We start from the raw sequence: 14,087 nt of genomic DNA on the forward strand, positions 1-14,087 counted from the left end.
GTTAGTTCTATACATAGTTTTCTAAGGTATCTCCATACTGTTTTCTGTAGTGGTTATACCAATTTACATTCCCACCAACAGTGCGGGAAGGTTCCTGTTTCTCCACCTCCTCTCCAGAATTTGTTATTTGTGTACTTATTAATGATGACCATTCTGACTGGTGTGCAGTGGTACCTCACAGTATGATTTACCTTTCTAAGTGATGTTGAGCATTTTGTCATGTGCTTGTTGGCCATCTGTATATCATCTTTGGAGAAATGTCTATTCAGGTCTTTTGCCCATTTTTCAATTGGGTTGTTGGTTTTGTTGTTTAGTTGTGCAAGTTGTTTGTATATTTTAGAAATTAAGCCCATGTCAGTTGCATCATTTAAAACTATTTTATCCCATTCTGTAAATTGTCTTTTTTATGGCTTTCTTTGCTCTGCAAAAGCTTGTCAGTTTAACTCTCATTGGTTTATTTTTGCTCTTATTTCTGTTGCTTTGAGAGACTGACCTGAGAAAATATTTGTAAGGTTGATATCAGAGAAGGTTTTGCCTATGTTTTCTTCTAGGAGTTTGACGGTGTCTTGTCTTATGTTTAGGTCTTTAAGCCATTTTGAGTTTATTTTTGTGCACGGTGTGAGGGTGTGTTCTAGTTTCGTTGATTTACATGTGGCTGTCCACTTTTCCCAGCACCACTTGCAGAAAAGACTGTCTTTTCCCCATTTTATATTCTTACTTTGTCAAAGATTAATTGACCATAGGTGTCAGGGTTTATTTCTGGGTTCTCTATTCTGTTTCATTGGTCCATATGTCTCTTTTGGTACCAGTACCATACTGTCGTGATGACTGTGGCTTTGAGATATTGCCTGAAGTCTGGGAGAGAGATGCCTCCTGCTTGGTTTTTGTTCTTCAGTATTTCTTTGGCTATTCTGGGTCTTTTGTGGTTCCATGTAAATTTTTGGATTGTTTGTTCTAGTTCTGTAAAAAATGTCATGGGTAATTTGATAGGACTTGCATTGAATCTGTAGATTGCTTTGGGGAGTGTGGCCATTTTTACAATATTAATTTTTCCAACCCAGGAGCATGGAATATCTTTCAATTTCTTTGAATCCTCAGCTTTCTTTTGTTCTCAGTACCCCCACCCACACCACCCCTGATCCAGGCATTCAAAACATGCCAGTTTCATCAATGTTATGGGTCAGGGAGCACTGTTCGAAAAGTCAGAATTTTGCATATACATTCCACTCTTCTCTTTCCCTAAGGGAGAAGCTATAAGTTGCCTGTTTATTGCTGATAAAACTGAATAGCATTGCCTTGGGGGAAGGGCTACAGTGGGTGAAATTAAATAGCTTGTCTTACTCATTTCAATATGGCTGTTTTTGGCTTTGAGTTTGCCTGGGATACCAACATTTCTTAACTGTTTTCTGGAGTTCTCATATCTTCTTTCATCATCATCATCATCATCAGTATTTTTTAACGTCATTACTTTGTTTGACAAACTTGAGTAAAAGTGTCTTCCACATGTCAGCTCTAGGCTAAAGTGCTGGGAATGACAAATGACACAATGTTTGGATTTTCATTATTGAAATTATATCATTATATAAATTCTCCCAGCAGCATTTTGATTCCAGAACTATAAATTCTTATACATATTTTTGATTGACTTACTTACTGTTTTTCTCAGCTTTGAGGTACAATTTTTCTTTTTAAATGTGTTCTCATGGTTTGCCTTAATTTACTACTAGTTTTTCATTGCCTATAAAAGCCAAACTTTTATAAAATTATTAAAATATAAGACAGCAAAATATGGTATATTGAAATGATATTAATTTCTAATAATTGAAGCAATTTTACCTGATACATCATTTAAACAAATTCTGAATTAGAAACAAGGTCACAGTGATCTGTAGAGAAATGGTTCATATTTTATCTCAATCTAGACTACATTTTGAATTAGTCATTATACATGGTACTGTTAAGATTTAATTCTAGTTCTTGGCAATGATTAATAGATAAATTAATATAGCTAAATGAAAAAGAAATCATATTTAAATGACCAGACATCTTCATTACTACACTATAATCATTGGAAAGAACATACCAATTATTTTTATTGTAATCACCATAGAGCAAGATTTTATAGAAGAGGGGTTATTACTGTTGCTTTTGTTTCCCCAACTCCTAATTGCTATGATTCTCATTCCTTATAATATATATATATCTTTGTGAGCCTATCTAGAGTCTCTGAGAAATACCTCCCACCAAAACTGTATGTAGCTACCGTTTCTCCCCTGCCAGATTTGAATGGACAAGAGCTAAATACACCATCTAACCTGCAACTATCAGGATCTGTGTCCTAAGTAAGTGTAATTGGAACTAAGAGACATTATTTACACTCCAGATTTGTGATGTATAAGTTGATGAATGAGGTAAAATAATATTCAGTCATATGACATAAGAAACAGAATATGGGTTTTCCAAAAATTAAGAGTTAAATAAACATACATAAACAGATTGAGAGAAAAAAACTCTGGGATGGTTCAGATACTTTCTGAGGTTCATCTGCATTCCCTCACTTGCAGTCTGGGAAGCCTCCCAGTTAACATTATAATAAAGTTTTCCATTTATATAAGCTAGTTCATGTTGGTCTCTATTTAAATAATTAACTTTTGATGGCAAGCAATACATGACCACAAAGAAGTGGATCTTCTAAGTAAATCAGTTAGATATTCTGCACATAAAAATGGTATGTTTCAAATGGTCACTTTGATGAAGTAACTGATGAATTTGCTCTTCTTGGAGATCCATTTATTCTTAGAAAAAAGTTCATTCAAGGTGAAATCAATTCCAATAAAATTTCTGAATAAAAGTAACCTATAATGACTAATCCACTTCTCAGCAGACTCTGCCAACACAATGCAGTTGGCAGAATCACTAATCTCCCCTGCTGACCATAGGCTGATTGTAATATCGTGTGGAAGACTGGCTCAAGCAATGTATAGAGCTATTCTTTGTTGATTGCTAGGTACCTGGAGAGACTTATCTTCCAGATATTAAAGGGTTTCTAGGAGTTCCCATTGTGGTGCAGCGAAAACAAATCCGACTAGGAACCATGAGTTTGAGGGTTCAATCCCTGGCCTTGCTCAGTGGGTTAAGGATCTGGTGTTTCCATGAGCTGTGGTGTAGGTCAAAGATGTGACTCAGATCTGGCATTGCTGTGGCTCTGATGTAGGCCAGCGGCAACAGCTCTGATTAGACCCCTAGCCTGGGACTCTATATGCCACAGATGCGGCCCTAAAAATACTAAATAAATGGTTTCTATCCAAATAGATTCTCCCAAATGAAACTTCAGCTCAATTGAAAATCAACAATAGCTTTGCTAAAAATGCAAACATGAACCTGTTTAGTGTCAAGCCTTCTTTTAACTACAATTTTCATAAAGAAAGTATATCAAACTTGAGGGATTCTGATTGCTAGAGATTGAAAAGATCCCCATCAGCTGAGGATTGAGCTAGAGTGGAGAAGATGAGCTACCAGGAAATGAGAATTAGATTTTCCCTCTTCCTGGTGCTTATATCTGTGGCTTTTCTTGCAAGAAAAATCCTTTCCAAAATTGACTAATATTTGTGTTTTAAAGAATCATTGTATGACACTTTTAATTTAATAACTTAGATTTAATCTTCCCCCAAAATCAAGTTCCATTTAATAACCAATTGGTCACCAGCCAATTGTTTTCAGAATAACCAGATATTCATTAGTATAATCAATCCATACAGAATGCATCCTCATGCTCCAACTATATTACACCGTTTTCCTCTGCACCAGACCTGGAACAGAGCATGTTAATGATTTGTCTATCACCAGCCAAAATCATCCTCATCCACTTCACCTCCTACCTCTTTCTCTTTTTCTGTTTACCCATCTTCAACCTCCTGCTTCCTGCTCCCAGAGAGCTGTTCGTATTACAACAAATACTGTTTGAGTGATCTCTCAATAGTTCCTTTACTTCTTTAAGAAGAGTCAATATATAAAACTAATAAAGTTTCAAATCAAATGTACTTAGAGGTAATAAATAAAGACTTTTATTGACTATAGACGATGACGCTAAAAACCTTATATTTATAAATCAAATTTTGGTTGGCACATTGGCAGTGTTTCTTGAATTCTATGAACACTTTTAAAAGTTAAGTACTGTGACTGAATGATTTTTTGGTATGATTCCTAAATAAAGTGCCAATCAAGGTGAAGAAAAATATTTAGTCTATGACATGATCCATAATCTGTCCAAGTTGACCTCATTTATTATCTTTATAAAATGGAGCTTTTAAATGTAGCCAAAGGACACAGTCCTAAGTAGTATAACTCATATGCAAAAGGGTGGATCTACAGCTATGAAGATATCATTGTTGATATCTCATTGCAAAAATAGCAGAACACAGAACACGCTGAAACATTAAAGCCTTGCATCGCTGTTGAGAGAACTCAGTCACTGGCTATATTACTGTGCAATCTGCTTCTACTATATAGACCTTGAAATGAGCTCCATCCCAAAGGGTGCTCAAAACATCTGGAAGATAGTACATTGGTCAAAAATTTTACTATATGATTTCTTTTAAAATCTGTTTATATATAAAGATGCATGTTTTAAATCAGAATTTAGGTATCTATAATATTTGGAAAATGTTTATGTAAATCCTATAATAATTACTTCCTGAAATTAACATATTTATTTTCTGCTACAGAGGGAAATTAAAGAAAATATCATGCTCTCTAAGTCAATGTTTCACTCAAACAGAACATCCTTACGGTGTACTAGCAAAGTAGATACATCCACTTCATGACAAATGACATTCCATGGTCCAAACCCATCATGTTGGACACCAGTTCTCAAACTTTAATAAGTATCAGAATCATCTGGAGGAGAATTCATAGATTGCTAAGCTACATCTCCAGAGTTTCTGATTCAGTAGGTCCTGAGTAAAGCCCAAGAATTGACACTTCTTAATGGGCTCCTAAGTAATGATGAGGCTTCTGTGCTGATGATGGTAGTTTAAGAATGTTTGAGGATTAAAGTTGTAGGTAATAAGACGATCATCTAAGTTTAGTTAGCTATATCTGTCAACATTCCACCAAGTAAAATGGTCAAGTACTAGAGAAAAAAAAAAAAAAAAAACAGGGGAAAATGCCTTCCATTAGCTATCGTCTTAGAAGTCTATTCTAGAAAGTTCACTAGACTCTAAAACCAATCTATCTGCTAGCTTTTGGTTCACAACACTGGAGGATTGAGCTAGGAATGGATGATTTTGCCATAAATTCTGTTTCCTAGCAACTTTTTTCTTCATATTTCACAAGAGTAACATCTTTAAGCCTTCTCTTTAGTCTGTAAGGAATTCTCTAATCCCTAGTACCTGATGTAGCTAAAGGCAAAAAAAAAAAAAAGGAGAAAGTACATGAAGTATTTGGTAAGAAAATTTGCTCTTATGCATTCCTTGACTGTAGGAGAGAGAAAACACTTCTATTTTTAAATTAACTTTGCATTTCAAGGAATAGTTAGAAATGGTTGTGCTCAAATACAATTTGGATTTTTATTCATCACCCCATTTCTTTAAGAGCAGCTGAATATGTACTTACTGAAGCCCCTTCTGCAGATCCTGAAAGATCTTTTAAGCATGTACCTACTCCTACTTCCCTGCTACCCAACCGGGAAGACAAGAGCTGGACAACCAATGGTCCAAAAGAGGGGCTAGTCTTGTTCAGCCTGGTATCTATGTCAGTTGGTGTGATCATGTGGCCCATAAACAACAGGAAGACTTACTCCTAAGGGAAAAATAAGGGTGAGGGGGAAAAAAAAAAAAAAAACCTAAGTAGATCTTTATAGCCAAAAGATCTTATAGTTATTTTATTTCAAGTGTTCTGGATTCTTGACTATTAGGAAGCTCTTACGAAACTAAATGAGGCTTTTTTTAAATTTTGTGGTCATTCCATATGAAATTGGTATTTTTTAGTCTTTGTACTATCTTTGAAGCAAACATTTTCTTTTTTTTGTTGTTGTTGTTTTTTGTTGTTGTTGTTGCTATTTCTTGGGCCGCTCCTGCGGCATATGGAGGTTCCCAGGCTAGGGGTTGAATCGGAGCTGTAGCCACCGGCCTACGCCAGAGCCACAGCAACGCGGGATCCGAGCCGCGTCTGCAACCTACACCACAGCTCACGGCAACGCCGGATCCTTAACCCACTGAGCAAGGGCAGGGACTGAACCCGCAACCTCATGGTTCCTAGTCAGATTCGTTAACCACTGCGCCACGACGGGAACTCCTGAAGCAAACATTTTCTTAGCAAATTAATGGTACAACTAAGCTTATAGGAGAAAGTTTTAAACTAAAAGGAACCAATTTGCTTAATATCCTCTCCTCCAGTATCACATATGCATTCATTTATAATTAATTTACTGATCACATTCTTAGCCATTCATACAGACATATCTTTTAAGAAACTCCAGTGGGCCTTGTTCAAGTTGTTAACAAATATGTTAAAATTTTTTAAAGACATGAATTTTATAAGAGTATATAATTCTGGATATTTTCTTCTAAGTTAGGCTGAAGTGGTTAAGTTTCATTGTAAATGCCATACAATAAAGACATTATAATTTTTTTTTTCCCATTTTCCCCCACTTTGACCTATCCATATCAGTGTATTCTTCACTAGCATGAATGTCTCAGAGATGAGCATTTTGACTATCTCATAGTAGCATTTAGCTCAATTTATCAGGGTTTCTTTTCTCATGAAACTATGACTATCTCTTTGCCTGTTAGTAGATATAACTCAACTCAATGTACTTTTCTTTTTCATTGAATTTTTTTAAATGGTAGCAGAGTCCTCAAAAATAAGCATCAAAGTTATACAACCTTTTAAAGAAAGACTCAAAAATTCTATATTCCTGTAAAATTTAACTATCTAAATTATCTTGACAAGGAAGTAAAACTGAAAATTACAGACAGGAGTATTAATATTTATTTAGTGTTGAGACTAAAAATATGATGGTATCATTATAAGAATGACTAACCTGAAATAATGAGCAGTTTGGAAACCATATGCTAAACTAGTCTAATCCTGGAGTTCCAACTGTGGCAGCAGAAACTAATCCAACTAGTATCCATGAGGATGCAGGTTCAATCCCTGGCCTTGCTCAGTGGGTTGGGGATCCCGGTTGCCATGAGCTGTAGTGTAGGTCACAGATACCGCTCAGATCCCACATTGCTGTGGCTGTGGCATAGGCTGGAAGCTGTAGCCCCAACTTGACCTCTAGCCTGGGAATTTCCAATTTTGCCCTAAAAAGCAAAAAGGAAGAAAAAAAATAAACGAGTTTAATCCTCATGTAAGCACAGGTCACTTCAAAATTAATAAATGATCTTCCCAGTAAATATTGGTCTTGCAAAGTGAAAACTCAAAGGTTTGCTTGTATGATGATTCACACCTCATCATTACTTCAACAATAAGGCATATATAAATATGCAAGTATTCTAATGTATTTCAGATACATGAAATCACAGGCAAATTGCATCTGCCATTACAAGGTATCAATCTTCACTCTTTTTAATCTGCGCTTAATCTTAATTGCTCCCTATGTCACAACAGACTGCATGACTAAAATGTGTAAACTATGTTATCTTGCATATTTATAAACATAAAATCTAGCTGATGCTTAATAAATATATTGTCAACATTTTCCTAACATATTTTAATAATCATGGGAAGTATCAAACTACTTGAGGGAAAGGTTAAAATGAAAATGCAGCTTTCTTTTATATCTAAAGTAGGAGAATTTTGGGGAGTTACCATTGTGGCACAGCAGGAAATGAATCTGACTAGGAACCATGAGGCAGCAGGCCCAATCCTTGGCCTCGCTCAGTGGGTTCACGATCTGTCCCTTCTGTGGCTGTGGTGTAGTCCGGCAGCTATAGCTCCAATTCAGCACAGAACCTCCATATGCCATGGGCGTGGCCCTAAAAAGCAAAATATAAAGTAAAATAAAAGAAGAATTTTTTTTTTATCTTTTTGACTTTTCCACGGCATATGGAGGTTCCCAGACTAGGGGTCCAATCAGAGCTGTAGCCACCAGCCTACACCAGAGCCACAGCAACGCGGGATTCGAGCAGCATCTGCAACCTACACTACAGCTCATGGTAACACTGGATCCTTAACCCACTGAGCAAGGCCAGGGATCAAACCTGCAACCTCATGGTTCCTAGTCGGATTCGTTAACCACTGTGCCACCTCGAGAGAATTTTTACTGATTATGTTTTTTTTTGGTGGGGGGGAAGTAAAGCTTGACGTTTATTTGAAAATTTTGAAAATATAGTCTCCATAAAGCTCAATCATATAATATAAGTATTAAAGGCTATCTGTAAGAGTATCATGTGCTCCCTTCTAATTTGAAGAAAATGGACCAATATCTCTATGGTTTGAGAATTATATTATTTAAATATAGATGATGCTCTATATTAACCTATTAACCCACATGTTTATTATGCTATTTAATAAAAACATTAAATATGTATTTCTTTTTTCAATTAAAATAATATAAAGTCTCCTTTACTCTGTCTATATTAGCCACATGAAGAATTTTATCTTCTGACCAAACCAGGGGAAAAAATAATCACCTTTTACTTTGATGAAGAATAAAAAGGATCTGAGATTCTCCCAACAGCAAAACTATTCAGTCTTTAATCTTTTCAGTATAATAAAATTTTAGTCTACATTCTTTTTCTCTCAATTTTAATTAACTTCTACTAATTGACTGAATATTAGGTTCTGTGAAGATGGGGGGTGCATAGATCAATTCTTCTTTGCATTCTAAGCATCTAAAATAATGACATTTACAAATAGATGTTCAAGAAATTTTTTCAATCTTAATAAAGAGCCAGTTAAACAAAACAAAAAAAGTCATTCAACATTCCCTAAACAGGCAAGATGTATATCAGTAGAGTCTCAGCCAACCATGTTTAGAAGTCAATATTGCTAAAATCTATGGATTAAATCCAAAATTGACATGGCGCTTTTGTCAGGCTTTTAAAGTTCACTACGACCTTCTCAAACTGCATGTTTCTGAGAGTGGTTTTTTCACTATCAATCCTCACATTTCTTGTGATGTTTTTTATCCCATATTCAGTTGAAACAAGTACATCCCTACAAAGATCAAAAGGTAAAACAGAGACCTTCATACAGTTAGATATTTAAATGATATTCTTCTATAAGTATCTATTAGGCAAGATTTACTTCATGCCACTTTCAATCAACTGTACAGACAGGCCATGTGTATATAAAATAAATTCCTCTATTCAAGCTAACAAAAATATTTCATCTGTGTTTATCCATGGAAAGAAACTGAGCATGTCCTCTGCAGTTTTACTACAGGTCATCTGAAGGGCAGCCCCTGGATTCCTCTGATCCATGCAGACTTCCCAAGGGCCAGAGAACAAGGCCCGTTTGATCCAGCACCTGCTGTGAGCCCATCACTTGGATACTTTTTCTGCAAATTTTTGCCAGACTGTGAATAGTGTAATATGTAAAAGGAGGGGGAAAAAAAGCTCAGAGAGCAATAGGAAAATCGGCAGGAAATCAACAAAAATACCATTAAGAACCACTGATCAATCATCCCAGCATTACTTTCCCCAATATGGTTGCACTGGCAATAGGTCAGCAACTGGCTCCAGAACTGATAGATGTCATCTACATGTTTTATAGCTTAAAGGATCTTTACAGCTTCTGACGTAGGATTCAGGTGTTGAGCAAAAAATAACCATATATACTAATTATCCATTTCTAAGTAGAAATTGTCCTTAGCAACTAAAACTGCTACACAGAGTAGTATCAGAAATTGGAAAGGATTTATGGATAAAAAAAGTTTTCTATCATTAGTGTAGGTAAGCAATATGGTGTTCCATGAGAGAGAAAAAAGATCTACATTTCTAATTGTAGTTGAGAAATGGCTTTGGTGTTGAGGTTAACAGAACTAGTCACAATTCATGAGAGATCAACTGAAAGTGAAATAAAGTCTAAATGGGTTGCTGTTCTAATGTTCTAAATTAATAGAAATTGGTGCAAAATCTTATTTTCTACCACCTTTTATAAATGCTATCTAAAATCAAGTGACTGCAGGCATAGAATGTAAAGGAGCAACGTCCTTGCATCGTTTTAGTTTCCATTCTATTCTATGCCTGATTCATATGAAAAGCCCACATGCACAGACTGAGCAACCAAAAGAGGTGTCTGACATAGAAGAATAGAAAATATCACAGATAACCTCAAAAATAACATGGGAGAGAGATACATTAGGAGTTTGGGATTAACATACACAGTGCTATATAATAGAGAAAATAGATAAGTAACAAGGACCAACTGTACGGCACATGGAAATCTACTCAATATTCTCTAATAACCTATATGGGAAAAGAATCTGAGAAAACACATATAATAATCCATGTTTATATTGATTCACTTTGCTGTGCACCTGAAACTAACACAACATTGTAAGTCAACTATACCCCCAATAAAATTCCAAAAAATGTACTCTTCCAGTCTTCTCAAATGCATTCATTAAATTGGATCTGCTAATGTTGCTTTTATGGCTCAAAGGAAAAAAAAAAAAAAAACTCTTGATAGCCCAAAAAATCATCCAAGGCATGTACACAAATTCAGTCTAAGGAGGAAAACCCGTGAGCATATTACCACTGAATAGTGTCGCTTCTGGAGGAGGCAGGCTTTGAGCTGGACCTTGAAAGGTTTTAAGAAGAAGAGATAGTCAGATGCACATTTTATGAAGTGCAGTTACACTCAACTCACAAGTATTTCTTTGCATCTCTCACACTGAGAGCAATGCTCTAACAAAATAAGCATTCAATATGTAATTCCTACCAAAAATATGGTCATATTGGAGAATCGTATGAATGTATTAATTTATATCTTGCCTATTATACAATATTCTGGGAGATAAAAGCTTTGCTTACCGTTTCTGTATTTTCCAATGTACACATATTTGCCCACACCATGCACAAGCCAGAATTATCTCTGTGCACAGACATCTTTGCTACTTGAACTTTTATGCATCCTTGAAGACTCATCACCCCTCATTTGGACTTTTCATATATCTTTTTCTTTATAATTATTCATTTCTTATACTAGAGCCTTTGAAGTTAAGGAACAATATCTTTAGTATTATGGGTTCTTCCTAAAAGCCATGTTTATTATATGCAGTAGCCACATGATAAATATTCTTGATAGAATCTGGGCTAAAATCCATATAATTATGGTTTTGAAGGTTTTGTTGTTATTGTTTACATTCAGTTTGTTTATTTCTTGCAGTCTTTGCTCCATCTCAAGGCACTAAAACTGGAAAAGATGATGCATTTGGATATATTTTTATTTATTTATTTATTTTTGTCTTTCTATCTTTTCTAGGGCTACACCCATGGCACATGGAGGTTCCCAGGCTAGGGGTCTAATCAGAACTGTAGCCACTGGCCTACACCAGAGCCACAGCAATGCCAAATCCAAGCCGCATCTGCAACCTACACCACAGCTCACCACAATGCCAGATCCTTAACCCACTGAGCAAGGCCAAGGATTGAATCCACAACCTCATGGTTCCTAGTCGGATTCATTAACCACTGAGCCATGATGGGAACACCTATTTTTACTTATTTAACTTTTTATTTTGAACTATTAGTCTTACATAAGAGTTACAAAATAGCACAGAGAGTTCCTATATACACATTACTCAGGCTACCCTACTCTTCTTCCAAAACCTCACTACATTATTACAGCTACCACATAAGAAAGATACAAAACCATCCATTCTACCACAGATCCCATTAAATTTTTTAGGGCTCCACCTGAAGCACATGGAGGTTCTCAGGCTAGAGGTTGAATTGGAAATGGAGCTGCCCACCTATGCTGCAGATTGGGGCAACACCAGATCCTTAATCCTGTGAGCCAGGCCAGGGATTGAACCTGAACCCTCAATGACAATATGTCAGGTTCTTAACCCTCTGAGCCACAACAGGAACTCCTGGATCCTATTAAATTGTACCAGGTGATCCTCTAATGATCTCCAGATCCTATCCAAGATCCCACATTCTATTTTTTTATTTTCCTTTAATCTCCTTCAATCTGTAACAGTTTATCAGTTTTGACACTTTTTATGATCTTGACACTTTTTATAAGTACTTCTCAGTTGTTTTATTGGATGTCTCCCATTTTGGTTTTACCTGATACTTTCTCATAACAGAAATGAGGTTATGGTCAGGCTATTTACGTATGTCTGGTTTCCAAGATGGAAGAGAGGAAGGTACCCGTCCTCTTAGAGTCTGCAGAACGTCACTTTAGCAGCATCCTATTGGTCAAGGCAAGGACAAAGGCCAGCCTCAATGCAAGGGGAGGAGCTCCAGATCCCACCTCTGGAGGTGAGGAAGACACTGACCTAGGAATGCAAGTAATAGATAGAGGCCATCTTTGAAGATTATCTACCACACTTGGGTCTTCAAAAATACTTTTTAAAAACACACTTAACAAGATAACTGTAAAACCTAGGAACCTGCCTCTATCACACTGAACATTTTTAATTATCTGAATCTTCTTTAAAATAGGGCTAGTAGTTTCCTCCCTGCCTATACTTCACAGAGTGTGCCAGCACAGAGGGTTGCTGCTTAGGTCTCCCCTTAAAGAGGAAAACTGTCAGAAGGAGTACAATTAGCCAGCAGCTCCTGATCTTGGCATGTTGGGGATCTGCTATGGTGTTCTTCACACCCTCCCCAGCTTGCATCTAGCCAGTGGCCGAGGTTGTCAGTGGAACCAGTCATTTCTGCTTGTCCCAAAGTCCTCTGACAAGTACTCTTTGCCCATCAGCCACACTGTAGTCTGAGCCCCTGCCAGTCCCTATCTCCCCCATCTCTTGTCCCCTCATGGCTCAGACCTACACTATAACATGTTTTTGGAATACTTAAATTCCAAATGAAATAAGTCATCTGTGTTTAAGGAAATGAAATAAAAGTAGAAAAATAAATCCATAATATTCTCTTTAATCAAACTAGTACCTTAATGAATATTAAAATCTCTCATTTTTAGCATTCATCCACATACAGCAGAGACCTCTTCTTTTTCTTTTTTTTTTTTTTTTTTTTTTTTTTGTCTTTTTGCTATTTCTTGGGCCGCTCTCGCGGCATATGGAGGTTCCCAGGCTAGGGGTCTAATCGGAGCTGTAGCCACCGGCCTACGCCAGAGCCACAGCAACGCGGGATCCGAGCCACGTCTGCAACCTACACCACAGCTCACGGCAACGCCAGATCGTCAACCCACTGAGCAAGGGCAGGGACCGAACCCGCAACCTCATGGTTCCTAGTCGGATTCGTTAACCACTGCGCCATGATGGGAACTCCAGAGACCTCTTCTTGAAAACATTATGATAAAAACGGTATATGAAACTACATCTTCAAATTAAAACATATATAGTCCTTATAATTATCTTGTTTTGGAGAAAAATTAAAATGTCTGATAGCACAATAAAATTTTGTATCTCTTAATAGAGAAAGCATTACTCTGTGGCCAAGTGTCATGCAATCTAATCAAAGAGACTGACCACCTTTTTGTCAAATATCACATTTTCATCAAGATTTAATTAAGGAGCTTTTCTTCCTATTGATCCCAGATATTATATGATACTATAGCTAATGCCTCAAAATCTTCCATGCATGGAGGCAAAGTACATTTATGTAATTATAAATCTAATACACAAAAGTTTCCTAAGTATGTAAATTGCACTTATAAAAACTCATAACACTAAAATGTAGAAATCACATCACTAATTTAACATATCAACTACTTTCGAAGGCTCTAAACTATTTTAAAATGGAAAAAATAGATAAATTATTCCATTATTCTAAAACTCATTGTTATACTTGCATTAAACCTAGCATAAAAATCCTGACACCAAGGATCTAACTAATCCTTTGGCACATTTCTCTTCAGATCTCACAATAATCAAAAGACACTCAAAAGGAAAAAGATATCATTACATCCTATCTGGATTATGGGGGGGGGGGTATTATTATTAT

The 14,087-nt window shown here is 36.3% G+C and overlaps 2 long non-coding RNA genes across 8 annotated transcripts in view; both read right to left on the minus strand.

Annotated features, from left to right (window-relative positions):
- LOC106508354 (uncharacterized) overlaps positions 1-14,087 on the minus strand; it is a 460,477-nt gene that overhangs the window by 278,582 nt on the left and 167,808 nt on the right. The window lies entirely within an intron of this gene.
- On the minus strand, positions 6,014-12,950 carry LOC146397525 (uncharacterized). Its single transcript, XR_014824161.1, has 3 exons — positions 12,585-12,950; positions 8,246-11,546; positions 6,014-7,155 (listed from the first exon to the last, which is right to left on the minus strand). It is a non-coding gene; the product is annotated as an uncharacterized LOC146397525 (long non-coding RNA).

The sequence above is a fragment of the Sus scrofa genome, chromosome 13 (genome assembly GCF_054392235.1).
Source record: "Sus scrofa isolate SSC_HxYL_T2T_F1_AM1 chromosome 13, Sscrofa_HxYL_maternal_Yorkshire_Landrace_v2.0, whole genome shotgun sequence".
Taxonomy (NCBI): domain Eukaryota; kingdom Metazoa; phylum Chordata; class Mammalia; order Artiodactyla; family Suidae; genus Sus; species Sus scrofa.